The sequence below is a fragment of the Balaenoptera physalus genome, assembly GCF_965194825.1.
Source record: "Balaenoptera physalus genome assembly, chromosome: 3".
Lineage (NCBI taxonomy): Eukaryota > Metazoa > Chordata > Mammalia > Artiodactyla > Balaenopteridae > Balaenoptera > Balaenoptera physalus.
Window position 1 is genome coordinate 15,430,851 of NC_138890.1, and position 13,483 is coordinate 15,444,333.

General features: G+C 38.9%; 1 protein-coding gene across 18 annotated transcripts in view; it reads left to right on the plus strand.

Moving 5' to 3' along the window:
- Positions 1-13,483, plus strand: part of MGAT1 (alpha-1,3-mannosyl-glycoprotein 2-beta-N-acetylglucosaminyltransferase) — a 75,059-nt gene that overhangs the window by 12,257 nt on the left and 49,319 nt on the right. For 2 of the 18 annotated variants that reach the window (XM_082457762.1, XM_082457743.1), the window contains exons 3-4: positions 8,783-8,846; positions 9,113-9,192. The exons of 11 other annotated variants lie outside the window; for them this stretch is intronic. The gene's annotated coding sequence lies outside the window, so the exon portion shown is untranslated. Of the gene's footprint in view, positions 1-1,609; positions 1,651-8,782; positions 8,847-9,112; positions 9,193-13,483 lie in introns of all 18 variants that reach the window. 5 more of the 18 variants (XM_082457764.1, XM_082457745.1, XM_082457763.1 and 2 more) reach the window with 3 other exon arrangements.

Sequence of the window (13,483 nt, forward strand, 5' to 3'; positions counted from 1 at the left end):
GAGTCCATCTTGGGGAGAAACCCTTCAAATGTGTTGAGTGTGGGAAATCTTTTAGTTACAGCTCTCTCCTTTCTCAACACAAGAGGATCCATACAGGGGAAAAACCCTATGTGTGCGATAGGTGTGGGAAGGCATTCAGGAACAGCTCAGGCCTCACAGTGCATAGAAGGATCCACACAGGTGAGAAACCCTATAGATGCGATGAGTGTGGGAAGGCATACATTTCACACTCAAGTCTTATCAACCATAAAGGTGTCCACAGTGGGCAGCAGCCGTATAATTGTGAGTGTGGGAAGTCCTTCAATTACAGATCAGTCCTTGACCAACACAAAAGGATCCACACTGGAAAGAAGCCATACCAATGTAACGAGTGTGGGAAGGCTTTCAATATCAGATCGAATCTCACCAAGCATAAAAGAACCCATATTGGGGAGGAATCTTTAAATGTGACAAATATGGGAAGTCATAGTAGTGCATCACAGAAGAGAACTCATGAGGGAGGGAATGCTCTGGATGGGACCAGGATGAGCATGTCTCTGTAGGAGGCAGAGCTTACCTAGTATTAGAGAACCCAAATGGAAGAAAAATCTTATAAGAGTGTCTGAAGTCCTTGTTCATGGCTTATAATTTACATAGTATAAGTGAAACCATGAGTAATTTTTTTCTCTGTGATTTTCAATTATAGCCAGCAAGGAAGGTTCCAGTGTCAAAGTAGTTGAGCCCTTATGGAATATAAAATAGTTCATACTGGGGATAAGACCTATCAAAGTTATGGAGTATGAGAAAACCTTCAAAATAAGTAGATATTTCTGGACATAAAAAACAGATGAGAAAAAGACTTCAATTAGAAGTCTCAAAGTCACCATCAGAAAGTTCATATTTGGGTAAATTATGTGAATAGAAATGTAGGAAATTCAGGTATAGCTTTGAATTCCAATTATCCATTGGTCAGTGGAAAAGATCCAAGAAGGACCTCCAGGAGGCAAATTCAGGGAGAGGCAGGCTTCAGGGAATATAAATTAATATCATAGTGATCATGAAGAATAACTTTGATTTAACTGATTTGCGGGGAGTGATGACAACTTCTGAAACAAAATTTGGATTTCATTGTAGGAAATGTAAAAAGTGTAGACTTATAAATCTAACAGGAGATAGGAGAGAGTCACTCATAAATAAATTCAAGTTGATTGGACTGTTGTAATGTTGTGATATACATTATTGAATGGGTGAAACTTTAAAATTTTTCAAATGAACCCTCTCAATGAATGATGAATGTGTGATAAGTGAAAACCTCACACATTAGCTACAAATGAAGAGTTCTACCACGGACAGAAATTCAGCACATTCAATAACTAATGGAACACATCTTCAACATGAATTTGTACCTTACACAAAAAGAATTGATTCAGGGATTCCTATGAATAGGAATGATGAGAAGGAGAGCATTTTATTGCAAGAGCTAAAAAGCTAAGTAGCTACCAGTAATGGAGGAATAGGAAATTCATGCTTCTTAACAATCCTGTTAAATGTTTGATTGTGTTATTGTAAAGATTTCATGCACTGCGTGTGTGTATTGTCTGTTGTAAAATGTTGTGAATACTTTATTCAGGGCTCACTCTCGGCCATGAAGAGCCAGATAGTTGTGGCAAGGTAAGGTGAAACTCCAATAAAGGAATTCTTCAAAAGTAAACAGGCTGTGACATACTTTAGGTGGAGTATCATACAGAGAGAGCCATTTGTGTGTCTTATCTTTGGGGGGTAAGTTATACCAGATCCAAACCAAGGAGTGCCCAGGGGACTCATCCCACAGGGCTAGTAGCTCACATTTCATGAGAAATTAGGTTGTGCCTCCACCAGGAGAAGTGCAAATTGGATTAATCCTCATACTAGGGCTGGATCATAACCCCTGGGAGTGGACAGGCTGTGTGAGTGATGAGTCACAACATAGAAACAGTTCTCTTGGGAACAGGTAGAATTTAACAAAATATTGTTAACTATGTATAAGACTATTAACTAGGTAACTCAAAGAGTGAAAAGCGAGTCTTCTGAGAATTAAGTAACCTGTCTGAGAATACTCCAGGTGGGGCTTATCAGTAGAGACCGAGTTGTAAGTCAGGTCTCCCCGGCTCCAAAATCCACTGTTCACAAGAGAGTAGTCTCTGGTCAGATAGTTTTCTGATTCTCTCTAGGATTCCTGTTTCCATACATACAGTTTCCATGCCTCTCTTTAGAAGTATTTCTTTCGGTTTGCCTTCAAACAAGGTAAGTTTTGATGGAGGAGGGTGGAGGTGGGGGAGGGATGGTTGTAGAAAAGGGAGAGGGAAAGAGCATTTCTGCCACTTAATTCCACTTTGAAATGTCATGACCACACTTGGTCTTTGTTCTTCTCTGCATGCAGCACTGGCAAACCTGACCCTATCCACAGACTTGGATTAGTTTATTCAGCAAATACTTGTTGAGGATCTGCTAGGCGCATCCATTGTCCTAGGTACTAGGAAGCAGGAGTAGATAGAGGAGAGAGACCACAGCAAAGCCACCCTAATGGTTGCTGAACTAAACTGGGGGCTTTCCAAGGAAAGTGCTTTCCACCTACTGGGAAGGGAGGCACCGATGACATCTGAGCAGGATGTTGAGTTGGGTCCTTTTAAGAGAAGAATGGGAAAAATAGGATGGCCTGATCAAAGGGAGCATTGGAAATGCTCATGCATTGTCCAGAGTGGCCAGTCCCTGGCAGTTCTGGTGTACAGTGGGCAGAAAGGAAAGAGGCCATGGAGTATTGATTCCCAGTAGTCACTGAGCATCGACCAATCTTTTCATTGGCTGAATATAGGGCCAGCTCTGTTTTAGATGATCAGGTTACTTAAGGTTTCCATGTGGCCAGGGCTGTTGGTGTGCCTGTGGCTTGAAGTCCCCAATCCCCTCACATACACACATCTACATGAGCTCCACCTGGACCTAATGCATCACCTACTTTTGAAAAAGACACAGGTTAAATAACAAGGGAGAAGACAGCTACCACAGGAATGGGGATTCTGAGTGCCCCAGCTCACTGAGCACCAGGATATGTTCCTACTACAGCCTCCATTGACTTGGACACATGGAAAATGGGCCCACAGTCTACCTAGGGCCAGATATGTGCTGCTTGGACTGATCCCAGATGAGGAGGGGTCTTCAGGTCTCCAGCCACTCCAGGCAGACTGTGAAGAACAGATCCAGTGAGCTGGTGCAGCTGCACCTGTTCAAGCCCACCTCAGGACTTGAGCTGGTTTAGGGACCACCAGCCACCACCACCTCCCAGAGGACGTCTGACATGCAAGAAGAAAAAGTAAAATTGCCAAGGTGTAGGTAAATTGAAACACTGTTTTTTAAAATGCCATGTCTAATTCTCAAGGCTAAAAGATAAATAGAATTGGAATATTGGACAATAGTAGGTAAATTGGAAGCTGGGACATCTGTGTGAAAGCAGGCTAAAGTGCTTGTATTATTTAGGAGGAGGGTGAAGATGCTGTTTAACTCTAGATTTTATTGAGTTAAATATGGTAAAATGTCATGGGCAAGCACTAAAAGGATAGAAATAAAGTATATAAATCTAAAAATCTGGACTGGAAAATCTCAAAGTCTAGAAAAGAAAAAATGATATTGAAAAGGTGAGACAGTACTTTGTTTCTGGTGAAGGTAGTCTAGGTTCTTTGGATCAGTTTCCCACCAAAAACATTGAAAAAGACAGTTTTGTTTTTTTTTTTTTAATTTATTTATTTATTTATTTTTGGCTGTGTTGGGTCTGCGTTTCTGTGTGCGGGCTTTCTCCAGTTGCGGCGAGCGGGGGCCACTCTTCATTGCGGTGCGCGGGCCTCTCACCGTCGCGGCCTCTCCCGCTGCAGAGCACAGGCTCCAGATGCGCAGGCTCAGTAGTTGTGGCTCACGGGCTTAGTTGCTCCAGGGCATGTGGGATCTTCCCAGACCAGGGCTCGAACCCGTGTCCCCTGCATTGGCAGGCAGATTCTTAACCACTGCACCACCAGGGAAGCCCAAAAATACAGTTTTTTAAAATGCAGGTGGTGTGCCCTCCCTTCCCCTTAAAAGAGCATGGAGGCTGAAAAGACTGCAGTTTAAACAGGTAGGGCTGTTTTAAGATGGGATCTCGTCATCAGAGGTGAACACCAAAGCAGCTTAGGCTGCAGACTCTGCTGATGATGCTGAGTTAGGCACCACTTCACCAGCCCCAGAGAGTGAGAGAGAGAGAAGGATGATAGGGCCAGGTTCACCCAAGGTGATGAATGTTATAGATGACTTTTCTAACGTTAAACTGGGTTCCCAAAGTACTACACCCTCAGGACAAGAAAAACCAAATCTAGACCCATCCCCCTCCCTACCCCCAGGGTACTTTAGAGACTGACCTCGTTACTGAGCATAGCAATAGGATTGAAGAAAAAGAGAAAAGAGAACATCCTGACAAATTGTGGTCCCTGACCAAACCTTACAACCCAGGTAAACACAACCTGAGGCCTGGCAGAAGCAAATAAAACTTCTTCAGAAGAGGACTCCTTCAATTTAGACCTCAGGTAACAATTTTTCAGAGGAAATAGTCAGCAAACAGTCAAAGATAATCAGGCATATAAGGAAAAAAGGCAGCATGACTGGAAACCAGCAGAAAAACAGACCCACATAAAAGTCACATTAGAATTATTGGGTGCGTTTGTGAAAACGACTGCTTAAAATATTTAAAGATGTATTTGGCAACAGATTGTGAAACAGTAGGAATGAGAATTGGTGAGCTGAAAGATAGGTTTGAAGTAGTTATCCAGAATGCAGCATGGAGATAGAGAAATACGGGAAAACACAGAAAGATGGGATGATCTCACTGGGAAGTTTTAACATATATTTAACCACAGTCTTAGAAGGCAAAGACGGAAGAAAAGGGACAAAGGTAATTGGGCTGAGGATATTCCAGAACTGATGAAAAATAACAGGTCTATAGATTTAAAAGCTCAAAGAATACAAATTAGGATAAATTTACAAAGTCATATCTATGTGCATCATAGTGCAACTGCAGGAAATCAAAGAAAAAAATTAACAGCCAAAGATTTAAAAATTACCCTCAAAGGAACAGACTTCTCAACAACAACAATGGAAGCCAAATGAGTGGAATGAAAATGTCAGTATAAAGGTAGAAAATAACTGTCAACCTAGAATTTTATACCAGATGAAGATATCTGTTATGAATGAGGACAAAATAATCACATTTTAAGACAATTTGTTTCATTCATTCCCTGCTGACCCTCACTAAAGGAAATTTTAAAGAATGCACTTTAATATAGAAGGAAACTGATCCCAGGTGGGGTTTAGAGATGCAAAAAGAAATGAAGAGAAAAACAGGTGAGCAAATGTAACATTTTATACCAAACAATAAAAATGTAGAGTTGTTAAGATAGGCTTAAAATACCAGACAAGACTGATAAGTAAGTCAAGAGAGAGTAAAAAGGATTGAGGTATTAGGGTGAAGGTTTTGGTTACTCTCGTGAATATTGTAAAATCTAGAGGAATCATAAAAATACAACATTTGATTCCAATACTAGTAGAAAATTTTAAGCAAAGAGGTAAATTTAAAAAGAGGGGTGAGACCAAAAAAAGATGGTAAATCTTCCCCAAAATACCAATATTTACATTTAATTTAATTTCACTAAATGACAAAGATTGTCAGACAGTGTCTGTTCGGGCTGCTATAACAAAGTACCACAGACTGTGTGGCTTTTAAACCACAAAAATGTAATTCTCAGGTTTTGGAGGCTGGAAGTCCAGAGTGATTGGAGATCCACATTGTTGGGTGAAGGCTTTCTTCAGGGTTGCAGACTTCTTGTTGCATCCTCCCATGGCAGAAGGGGCTGGGGAGTCATGTGGGGTCTCTTTTATAAGAACACTAGTCCCATTCATGAGGGCCCCACCCTGATGACCTAATCACCCCCCAAAGGCCCCCCACCTCCTAACACCATTACACTGTGTATTAGGATTCCAACCTGTGAATTTGGGGGAAACACAAACATATAGACCGTAGCACATAGGGTGAAAGTACAAAACCCCACTATGTTGCTGCTTACAAAAGACTCAAATATAAGGACACAAAGTCCGAAAGTAAAAGAATGGAAAGAAGTTATATGAAGCCAATAGAAAACTGGTGTAGCTCTACTAATATTAGATGGAACAGAAACTTCAAGGCACAAACCATTCCTAGAGATAAAGGGAGGTGTTACATTAAGACAGAAGTTTCAGGGAAGAAAAAACACTGGGAAGATAGAACAGTTATAAGTTAGTGTCTACCTAATAAATATGCAGAACTCAAAGGAGAAATATAAAATCCACAATCATGATGAGAGATTTTTTTTCACCTCTCTTTAGTTAATAGGACAAGCAGACTAAAAATTGGTAGAGACACAGATTTAAACAATAAGATTAACAAACATTCTAACGCATATGCATGGAACATTACACCAGTGTATCAAGGATGCATATTTTTTGTCAAGAACACATGAAACATTTTCAAAAATTGATCTACACAATGGCATGTGTCAATTATATTCCAATAAAGCTGGGGGTGGGGTGGGGTTGACATATATGCTGGACCATAAAGTAAATCTCAACAAAATTTAAATAATTGAAATTAAATTAGAAAGTAATAATAAAAAATACCTAGAACATGTCTATTATATTCAGAAATTTACAAATACACTTTAAAATCATGGTTCAAAGAAGAAAGTATTTTCAACTGAATGACAATGAAAATACTACATATCAAAACCAGAGGGATATTGCTTAGGCAGTGCTTAGAGAGAAATTTACAGCCTAGAAAGATAGTTCAGAAAACCTGGTAATCACCAAAGCAACATCTCAAAAAGTAGAACAATCAAAATAAATCCTAACAAAAGGTAAAATAAGGAAGTAATAAAGAGCAGAAAAAAACAAAATAGAAAAATATAGAGAACAGAGCCAAATGTCTGTTTCAAATCTGGTGAGACTGATCAAGAAAAAAAGAGAAAGCGTGAATAACCAAAGTCAGGAATAAAAAGGGGGAATGCAGAGAACTGTAAATTTTTCTTCTCTGAACATACACTGACCTCCTTGCTCTCTGCTATTCTGAGAGAATAGCTCACTCCTAAATTCCTGAGTCAACCATTCCGGGAACAGGATGTAACAGGCACAATGAGCCAAATCAGGAAGAAAAACTAATTTCTGTAAGATTGCAATACCGACCTGACCAAAACCCACCAAAATCGCAGTGTTCAGTGCTGCTTTTGTTTCTTTCCCCTATAAAACCGCTTTCATTCCTCAAGTTTGACGAGACATTCCCTTTAAAACTCCCTGTTGCAACAGTTTGAATAAATTCCCTTTTAGTTGAAGTCTCAGTGGATTTCTAAAGTTTTATGTTACAAATGCTACAGACATTAAAACAATAAGATGTTATGTCACAATTTTTTGCCAATAAATTAGAAATTTTATGTGAACTGAGAAAATTCCTAGGGAGGAGAAAAACTTAACCAAAACTTACTAAAGGTCTCACAGCTTATGGATGTGGGGAGTATGGGAAAGACTCTGAAACGAGTTCAGTTCGTATGGAATTCACAGGAGGAGCAAGCGGAGGAGGAGCAATAAAACAGGAAGGGAAAACCTTAATAAACAGTGAGTTTAGAAAAGGCTTCCATAGGAGTGTGCTCTCTATTTCTAGCAAATTTGTCGGAAAGTGAAAGCCTGAAAAATAATTTCATCTTGGTTTATGTACAGAGACACTAAGGGTGAAATGGTACTGAATACCAGTCATGCAATGCAAGGAACTTTTCCCTCATGAGATTCAAAACTGAGAAATGGTCACCTGAGGATCAGTTAGCTGAGGACAGACAGTGGGGACGTGAAGTCTGCATCAGGAACTTAAGGTTTCCCAGGGAATTCCCTGGGAGGTCTCTCCATGCCTCTTCCCCAGATTCAGCTGAGGGCCCTGGCTGGAGACATGCAGAAGGAAGTCAGAATACTTAACTCGATTCTTCTTTCCATTGTGTGTTCCCATTTAGACCTGGCAGTTCTTCTCAGGCTATGAATAGTATCAGTTATACTCAGGAAGGAGTTTATGTGAATCCCATGTAGAGAGGTGACATAGTGTAGTAGCCAAGAGAACAGTCTTTCCGCCATGAAGCCTGGGTTCAAATAAGGACTCTTTCACTTATTCCCGGATGACTTTAGACAAGTAACTAAACCCTCTGTTTTTTGCTTGTGTGTCCTCATCTACCTCTTGTTGGGATAATAATAGTAACAACCTCAGAGGTTGTAATGAAGGTTGGAAAAGTTAGTGTTACTAGAGCCCTTAGAAGTGTGCCTGGACTGAGAAGCATTTGTAGGAGGGTGTGGGAAGTAAGTCTGGCAGTGTGGTGGCCCCTGTCCAAGGACTCGAACATCTGGACACTCAGGCAATGGAATGTAGGCCCTTCCTCAAGCCAAGAAAATCCTCCAAGGACCACCCTACACAGTATTTGAGAAAAAAAATTTTCTTGCATAAGTTTACTCAGTGGTATCTTGCTTCTAAGCAAGCAATCCACTGTTTCTAAGCAAACATGCTTTGTCTTTTTTATGCTGGAAAGGGGTCAACAGGAGGAGCCTCCAGCTCTAGTCCAGTGATTAAGAGTATGGGTGGGTCAAGGGCTGCTTCACACTTTCCTTGCTGGCTAGGCAGCCTGCCCACTCATGTTGTGCACATTTTGCTCCCCACTTCCTCCCCACCTCTATGTTTTCTTGGCAATAGATGTCCTGGCGATTACTGAAGTAAGGGTTGGTGAGAGCCAGGCATCCACCTTCTTAACCATGGGGTAAGTGTTCCTTAAGTTCTCAAAGAATAAAAGGAGACCCTGGGATGGGCAGGAGAAGTTCCTCTGGTCTTGGATGCAAACCTTAGGGCCAGTATTTCAGTGAATGCAATAATTATGTCTATAATTTCCCCATCTGTAAAATGAGGGAAAAGACCCAACTCACAAGGTTGCTTTGAGGATTAATGAAAAAGCACTTCGTATTTTTGTAAAACTTCATACGAACAATATTGTCAAGTTGACTAATGATCTATCCCATTTTTTTAAAGTTAAAGGAAGGTAATAATGAAGATGAGAGCAAAAATCAATGAAACAGAAAGCAACACAACAGAGAGGATCAAAAGTCAAGGTTGGTACTTTAAAAAGAGAATTAAAATTCATAGACCTCTGGTGTGATAAGAAAGAACAGAAAGCACAGATAATTACAACAGATCCCATAGGTTATTTAGAAGTATATTTTAAATTTCTAAACATATAGGGACTTCTTAGTTATATTTTTTGTTATAACATTGTGGTCAGAAATCATACTCTATATGATTGCTGTCCACTGAAGTTTGTTGAGATTTGTTTATGGCCCAGTGTGTATTTGACCTTAGTGAAGGTTCCACGGGCACTGGAAAAGAACATGTGTTCTGCAAATGCTGGGTGCAGTCACCTAGATAAAGACATTAGATCAATTTTGTAATGTATTGTTCAGATCTTCTCTGCTCCTTACGAATTTTTATCTGCTTGTTCTGTTGATTAATGAGATAATTGTTGAGTTATCCATTTCTATTTATAGTTCTGTGAATTTTGCTTTATATATTTGAAGTCATGTTATTAGGTGCATGCAAATACAGAATTTTTATATCTTCCTGATGTATTGAAACTTTAAGAAGTAAAACTCTGTCTGTAGTAATGCCTTTGGCTTATTTAGGCTATTTTTTTCCTGGTATTAATAACATCAGCTTCTTTTGATTATTGTTACCTGGCATAGCTCTTTCCATCCTTTCACTTTCAACCTTTCTGTGTCCTTATTTTAAATGTGCCTCTTGGAAATAGCATATAGTTGTTGTTGTTTTAAGTTTGATAACTTTTTTTAACAAGAGCATTAGGTCTTTAATATACAACTTCTGTTATGTTTTGGTTTCAATCTTATTCACTGATTTTATTTATCCCACATAATCTTAAGTCCTGTTATCTCTTTTCTTGCTTTCTTTCAGGTTGGATTAGAATTATTCTATTAGAATTCTATCACAATTATTCTGTTATTCTATTTTTTCCTCTGTTGATTTGGAAGTTGTACACTTTTTCTGTTCTTTTAATGGGCAAGGAATTAAAAGATCCATTCTTTTTTTTTTTTTTTTTTTTTTTAAAGATCCATTCTTGACTTATCAAAGCCTAGTGATAATTGATACTCTTATCTTCATCCTAGACAATGCAAGGATCTTAGAATACTTTAACTATTTATCTCATCTTATATGCTATTGTTTTTGTGAATTTTAATTATGTATGTATAAATGTATAGATATGTATTAAAATACATTGTTATTATTTTCTACACCAAATATTTATTTAAATTTATCCGTGTATTTACTGTTATAATTACTTTCCATTGCTCTTCATTCTTCTCTCCCTCCCTAACCTTGCTTGTGCGGTCATTTTCCTTGTGTCTGAAAAACATTCTTTAGAACGTTCTGTCCTGTTAGAGGTAGAACCTTCCAACTTTTGTTTGCCTAAAAACAGCTTATTCCACTTTTTTTTTTTTTTTTGGGAATTGAATAATGCCATTTATTTATTTATTTTATTACTTAATTAATTTGGCTGTGTTGGGTCTTAGTTGTGGCATGCAGGATCTTTCATTGTGGCACACGGGCTTCTCTCTCGTTGTGGCACATGGGCTCCAGAGCATGCTAGCTCAGCAGTTGTTGCACGCGGGCTTAGTTGCCCTGCATCATGTGGGATCTTAGTTCCCCAACCAGGGATCGAACCCACGTGCCCTGCATTGGAAGGCAGATTCTTAACCACTGGACCACCAGGGAAGCCCCCCACCTTCGTTCTTAACAGATATTTTTTCTGGGAATAGCATTGTAGGTTGAGCATCACATTCTTTTGTCACATTGGAGGCATCAAGCCACCAATTTCTGACTTCTGCTCTAGCTGGTGAGCAGTCAGCTGTTCATCTGCCTGTTTAATATGTTCTTTTGTTAATGGCTTCTTTAAGATTTTTTCTCTGTCTTTAGTTTATTCCAGTTTTACTATGATATGTTTAGGTGTGGATTACCTTTTTAGTAAGTAATCCTGCTAGGGATTCTTAGGGCTGTTAAATTTGTAGATATGTATCTTTCTTCAGTTTTGGTAAATTTTCAGCCATTGTGTGCTTGAATATTAGTTCTATACCATTATCTTTCTCTTTCCTTCTGGGACTCCAAATAAAGGTATGTTAGACCTTCTCACTGTATCTCTTATGCCTCTTAATCTCTCATTTCCATCCCTTTGTCCCCTCACTCCCTACCCAGGCTTCATTCTGGATATAATTTATATTCCAGTTTACTGTGTAATCTGCTATTAAATATATACTCTATTTTTCAGTTATGGACTTTCCATCTGCCTCCTTTCTTATAACTTGCCAAATTCTCAAATTTGTCTTTTATTTCCTTGAGCATTGTTATTTTAAAAGCTGTATCTGTATCAGCTTTCTCTGATCCTTGAGTATGTCACCAATACCTTGCATTAGATTCCCTCCATCCAAATACTTAGAGTGGTTTATATGTTCCTGGTTGGAACCTGACTGTCACACTGCTATCTGCCAAGCTCTCAACCCTGCGCCTTATAACTTTCTACAGAATTCTTTCACAGCCTTTCCTTAGACTTTTTAAATCTTTTAGCAAAAGGGAACTTGGTTCAAGACCTTTAGAAGTTGTGGTCTAAAGCCAAGTAACTCACTGCATATTTTATACCATAATTTATTTAACCAGTCACCTAATGATAAACACTTCAGTTGTTTCCAGTTTTTTCTAGTATAAACAGTGCTGCAATAAAATATATTTCCTTACCCTCAGCAGAATTGCTAAGAAAAATTTGCTTTTAAATTTTTGATAGATATTGTAAAATTGCCTTCCAAAAATATTACAACAACTTATAATTCCAATCATGGTGTGTGAAACTTTCTGTTTCCCATACCTTCACCAACACTAGGTGTTACACACGTTTTTCACCTTTGCCAAGTTGATATTTGACAAATGGTATCATGCTGGGTTGTTTTTTATTTTCAAAATTAAAAAAAAAAATCTTGAAATAGTCTCAAAGAAAAATGGAAGTTATAGTTTAAAACTGTTTTTTTCCCTGAATCATTTAAGAATTAAGTTCCTCATTAATCAAACATCAAACAAGGCACCTCATTACATTTGAATACTTTTAGTGTATATTTCCTACAAGCAAGGACTTCCTACATCACCACCACACAACCATCAAAATCAGGAAATTAACACGGATTCATTACTGTGAATGCTCTGACTCCATCCAGATTTCTTTAATTGTTCCAATAATGTCCTTTGGAATAAAAAGATCCAGTTTAGAATTGTGCATTGCTAATTCATTTTTGCTTCTTTGTAGTTTCTTTCGATCTAGAATAGAGCCTTAGTCCTATTCTCAAACTAGAGCAAGTGTCAGAATCACATGGAGGGCTTGTTAAACACAGACTGCTGGGTCCCAGAGTTTCTGATTCAGCAGGTCTGGGTTGGCTGAGAATTTGCATTTCTATAAGTTCTTAGGAGAGGCAGATTCTGTTGGTCTGGGGACCACATTTGGAGAACTGCTGTTCTAGAACCTCTCCACATTAAAGTCCTCCACCCCTGACTGGTCCCCGAGAGTTCACGAGGCAGTCAATAGGCTTGTGCATAAGGTGGAAAGTCAACACATAGTCTTGTCTTCTTAAAATTTAAAATAATGCTTCATACCATTAATAGGTACTTCTTTAAAAAAGGAATTACCAAATTTGGTTGTATTAGTTTCCACTTGCTGCTGTAACAAATCTCTAAAATTTGGTGACTTAAAACAATATAAAAGTATTATCTTAGAGTTCTGGAAATCAGAAGTCTGAAATGGGTCTGAAATCTGAAATTGTGCTAAAATCAAGGTATCAGCAGGAGTTGCATTCTTTTTGGAGGCTTTAGAGGAGAATCCATTCCTTGCCTTTTTTAGCTTCTACAGGCTGCCTGAGTTCCTTAGCTCATGGCCCCCTTCCATCTTCAAATCAAACAATGGCCAGACAAGTCTTTCTCATGCTGCATCACTCTGATACTGACTAACTCTCCTGCCTCCCTCTTTCACTTATAAGGACCCTTGTGATTACACTGGACCCAGGGGGATAATGCAGAATAACTACCTCATTTCAAGGTCCTAAACATCTGCAAAGTCCCTTTGCCATGTAAGGTAACATATTCACAGGTTCTAAGGATTAGGATGTGGACATCTTTGGGGTCCATTTTTCTGCCTACCACAGTGGTGAAAACCACTAGCTGTGTATCAAACTCTGTTCCCTCCTGTGGGCACACAGCTAGACTAACATCTTCCAGCCCTTTTTATAGTTGGTTGAGGACACATGACTAAGATCCCTCCAAAGGAATGTGAACAGAAATGTGTGTTCCTTCCATGCCAGG